This window comes from Lolium rigidum, chromosome 3 (assembly GCF_022539505.1).
Source record: "Lolium rigidum isolate FL_2022 chromosome 3, APGP_CSIRO_Lrig_0.1, whole genome shotgun sequence".
In the NCBI taxonomy this organism is placed as follows: domain Eukaryota; kingdom Viridiplantae; phylum Streptophyta; class Magnoliopsida; order Poales; family Poaceae; genus Lolium; species Lolium rigidum.
Genome location: NC_061510.1, coordinates 339,199,212 through 339,204,259, shown reverse-complemented (window position 1 = coordinate 339,204,259; position 5,048 = coordinate 339,199,212). Strand labels below are relative to the sequence as shown.

At 41.5% G+C, this 5,048-nt stretch overlaps 1 non-coding gene across 1 annotated transcript; it reads left to right on the top strand.

Moving 5' to 3' along the window:
* Positions 1 to 4,711: 4,711 nt before the first annotated feature.
* LOC124704857 lies at positions 4,712 to 4,816 on the top strand. The gene has a single exon (XR_007003729.1). It is a non-coding gene; the product is annotated as a small nucleolar RNA Z118/Z121/Z120 (small nucleolar RNA).
* Positions 4,817 to 5,048: the final 232 nt, after the last annotated feature.

Genomic DNA, 5,048 nt, shown 5'->3' with positions numbered 1-5,048 from the left:
ATTGATTCCTACATACTTGCATATTGCACTTGTTATATTACTTTACATTGACAATATCCATGAGATATACATGTTATAAGTTGAAATCAACCGCTGAAACTCAATCTTCCTTTGTGTTGCTTCAATATCTTTACTTTGATTTATTGCTTTATGAGTTAACTCTTATGCAAGACTTATTGATGCTTGTCTTGAAGTACTATTCATGAAAATTCTTTGCTTTATGATTCATTTGTTTACTCATGTCATTACCATTGTTTTGATCGCTGCATTCATTACATATGCTTACAATAGTATGATCAAGGTTATGATGGCATGTCACTCCGTAAATTATCTTTGTTATCGCTTACTCCGCTCGGGACGAGCAGGAACTAAGCTTGGGGATGCTGATACGTCTCCGACGTATCGATAATTTCTTATGTTCCATGCCACATTATTGATGATATCTACATGTTTTATGCATACTTTATGTCATATTTATGCATTTTCCGGCACTAATCTATTAACGAGATGCCGAAGAGCCAGTTGCTGTTTTCTGCTGTTTTTGGTTTCAGAAATCCTACAAAGGAAATATTCTCGGAATTGGACGAAATCAACGCCCAGGGGCCTATTTTGCCACGAAGCTTCCAGAACACCGAAGAGAAGACGAAGTGGGGCCACGGTGCGACGACACGCCAGGGCGGCGCGGCCTGGGCCCTGGCCGCGCGGCCCTGCTGTGTGGGCCCCCGTGACGCCCTTTGACCCGCCCTTCCGCCTACTTAAAGCCTCTGTCGCGAAACCCCCAGTACCGAGAGCCACGATACGGAAAACCTTACTGAGACGCCGCCGCCGCCAATCCCATCTCGGGGGATTCAGAAATCGCCTCCGGCACCCTGCCGGAGAGGAGAATCATCTCCCGGAGGACTCTTCACCGCCATGGTCGCCTCCGGAGTGATGAGTGAGTAGTTCACCCCTGGACTATGGGTCCATAGCAGTAGCTAGATGGTCGTCTTCTCCTTATGTGTTTCATTGTCGGATCTTGTGAGCTGCCTAACATGATCAGGATCATCTATCTGTAATGCTATATGCTGTGTTTGTCGGGATCCGATGGATAGAGAATACTATGTTATGTTGATTATCAATCTATTACCTATGTGTTGTTTATGATCTTGCATGCTCTCCGTTATTAGTAGAGGCTCTGGCCAAGTTTTTACTCTTAACTCCAAGAGGGAGTATTTATGCTCGATAGTGGGTTCATGCCTCCATTAAATCTGGGACAAGGACGAGAAAGTTCTAAGGTTGTGGATGTCTTGTTTCCACTAGGGATAAAACATTGATGCTATGTCCGAGGATGTAGTTATTGATTACATTACGCACCATACTTAATGCAATTGTCTCGTTGTTTGCAACTTAATACTGGAAGGGGTTCGGACGATAACCTGAAGGAGGACTTTTTAGGCATAGATGCATGCTGGATAGCGGTCTATGTACTTTGTCGTAATGCCCAATTAAATCTCACTATACTTATCATATCATGTATGTGCATTGTCATGCCCTCTCTATTTGTTAATTGCCCGATCGTAATTTGTTCACCCAACATGCTATTTATCTTATGGGAGAGACACCTCTAGTGAATTGTGGACCCCGGTCCATTCTTTTACATTAAATACAATCTATCGCAATACTTGTTCTACTCGTTTTCTGCAAACAATCATCATCCACACTATACATCTAATCCTTTGTTACAGCAAGCCGGTGAGATTGACAACCTCACTCGTTTCGTTGGGGCAAAGTACTTTGGTTGTGTTGTGCAGGTTCCACGTTGGCGCCGGAATCCCTGGTGTTGCGCCGCACTACATCCCGCCGCCATCAACCTTCAACGTGCTTCTTGACTCCTACTGGTTCGATAAACCTTGGTTTCTTTCTGAGGGAAAACTTTCTACTGTGTACATCATACCTTCCTCTTGGGGTTTCCAACGAACGTGTGTATTACACGCCATCAAGCTCTTTTTCTGGCGCCGTTGCCGGGGAGATCAAGACACGCTGCAAGGGGAGTCTCCACAATCCAATCTATTTTCTTTGTTTTTGTCTTGCTTTATTTTATTTACTACTTTGTTTGCTGCATTATATCAAAACACAAAAAAAATTAGTTGCTAGCTTTACTTTATTTACTGTCTTGTTCTCTATATCAAAAACACACAAAAAAAATTTACTTGCATTTTACTTTTGCTACCATGTCTAGTTCTGCACCTGTTACTTCTTCACCTGAGGAATTAGTCTTCACTTTTAAACAAGGGGATGAGGAGAGTTTTAAAGATGCTTGGTCCAGAATTTTTACTTCTTATCATAAAGCTGAACCTCAAATGACTCTAAGTTTGCTCCTTAGTAATTTTTATTTTGGTCTTATGATTCGCTATAGATATGCCTTGGATGTCTGTAGTGGGAGGAGATTTCCTTCATTGCAATGGGGATCAAGCTTTTAATGCCATAAAGAAGTTGGTTGCATCACATGATTCGAGCTTAATAACTTTGATTCAGCCCTTATTAGCATTTATAATAGATTAAACACTCTTGAGACAAGTGCATCTCGCTTGAATGAAAATTATAGATATGTTCGTAACCGTCTTGACCAAGTTTTAGTGAACTCGAACCTTCATTATGGGATCCTACTATTAAAATTGTTATCGGTGACCAAACTCTTCATGCCAATTGTGATATTATGTCCGAATTTTGCTTAATGCCTAAGAGTATTCATGAATCTTTGAAACTTTGGGAATTCGTTGACGGGGAGAAGGAATAACTCTTATTGATAACTTCGTTATAATTCCTAAAGGAATAGCTGCGGGTGTGCATACAACCGTTCTTGGGAGAACAATATCTATTGATTATCTTGTTATTGAATGTGCAGGAACAGGACAAATCACACTCGGAAGATCCCTGCTGAAACTATTGGGAGCAGTCATAGATATGGGAGAAGGTACCCTAAAATTCACCTCTACACCCGGGGGTAGACATATATTCCCTAAATCAAAGAGTAAGAAAAAGAACAGGAAAAGTAAGGGTAAAAGCCCAAGGTAATGTTGATGCTTCATCTCTTGATAACACTTGATATACACTTTCTGCGCCTAGCTGAAAGGCGTTAAAGAAAAGCGCTTATGGGAGACAACCCATGTTTTTACTACAGTACTTTTATTTTATATTTGAGTCTTGGAAGTTGTTTACTACTGTAGCAACCTCTTCTTATCTTAGTTTTGTGCATTGTTGTGCCAAGTAAAGTCGTTGATAGTAAGGTTCATACTAGATTTGGATTACTGCGCAGAAACAGATTTCTTTGCTGTCACGAATTTCGACCTGCCTCTCTGTAGGTAGCTCAGAAAAATATGCCAATTTACGTGCGTCATCCTCTGATATGTACGCAACTTTCATTAAATTTGAGCATTTTCATTTGAGCAAGTCTGGTGCCACTTTAAAATTCGTCTTTACGAACTGTTCTGTTTTGACAGATTCTGCCTTTTATTTCGCATTGCCTCTTTTGCTATGATGGATGAATTTTTTGTTTCATTAATGTCCAGTAGCTTTATGCAATGTTCAGAAGTGTTAAGAATGATTATGTCACCTCTGAACATGTAAATTTTTATTGTGCACTAACTCTCTAATGAGTTGTTTTGAGTTTGGTGTGGAGGAAGTTTTCAAGGATCAAGAGAGGGAGATGATACAATATGATCAAGGAGAGTGAAAGCTCTAAGCTTGGGGATGCCCCGGTGGTTCACCCTGCATATTTTAAGAAGACTCAAGCGTCTAAGCTTGGGGTTGCCCAAGGCATCCCCTTCTTCATCGACAACATTATCAGGTTCCTCCCCTGAAACTATATTTTTATTCCATCACATCTTATGTGCTTTGCTTGGAGCGTCGGTTTGTTTTTATTTTTTTGTTTGAATAAAATGGATCCTAGCATTCATTGTGTGGTAGAGAGACACGCTCCGCTGTTGCATATGGACAAATATGTCCCACAGCCACAACTAGCTCTACAACTCATCCACGCCAGATCTCTAGGGTGTCCCACCTCCCCCATCTTCTACGAACCATTTGGCTCTTCCCGCTCCTAGCTCAAACCTCCTAAGATCTGATGAGCACGCACCTTCAAGGTGTGACTGGTTTCCATTCCCGTGGTACCGTATTGTGTGCTAGTGACATCGTCATATGTGTTGATCCGGTTAGAATGTGTTATGTAAATTCGTTTCATCATATTTGTCCGTGATGGATGCGGATTTAGGGATGGTAGGTCTCGGGAGATGTAGCGTGCTTTGAGGAATCGGCCATCCGGCACGAACAGATAGTACATTTCTACCTTGTTTAGCTGGATGCGATTCATACATAATGGCAACCTTTCTCCATGGGTGAGCTGTAGCCTTTATGTTTCGTTTATGCAGACACTGATCCTGTACCTTGTTATCTCAAGCACCTAGATGCGGTTCGTACTGAGTATCGACCGTCGTGCATTATTGCGTTGTAGCTGATATGTTTAGTAGATCGGCTGAACTTCGATGTGATGATTATTAAACGACGCGGGATCTGAGCGATAGTTCTAACTGTCGCGTTGGTATTACCCAATCTGAGAGTAATATCCTAGCTAACTCATATGTTCTACCAAATCGTTTGGAATGTGCAGACCCCATTTCCAGGCTGTGTTCATTGATTACTACGTATTTATTAGTATTCCACAAAAAAATTGTTTTGTTTGCTGTGATGAATCACAAGGACGGCATATGATGAAGGTGGATATAAAAATGGATCTACATCGATTATGCATCATTATCTGATCATATACCCTAAGCGAACACGCACAAATCTTAATTTTTTTGAAATGAGAAATATTAATCTGATTGCAATACAGAAACTGTTTTTTTCTTTTTGAATACAGCTTATCCTTCAGTAGGTCGCTTCATAATGGTCTGAACGGGATCTGGCCCGACAGTTTTCCGGGACCACGGCACGAAGCTGATGATGTGGCTGAACAAGACCAAGAAATGGGTGATGCTCGGCAGGCTGTCGGACAAGCACACGCACCCCGT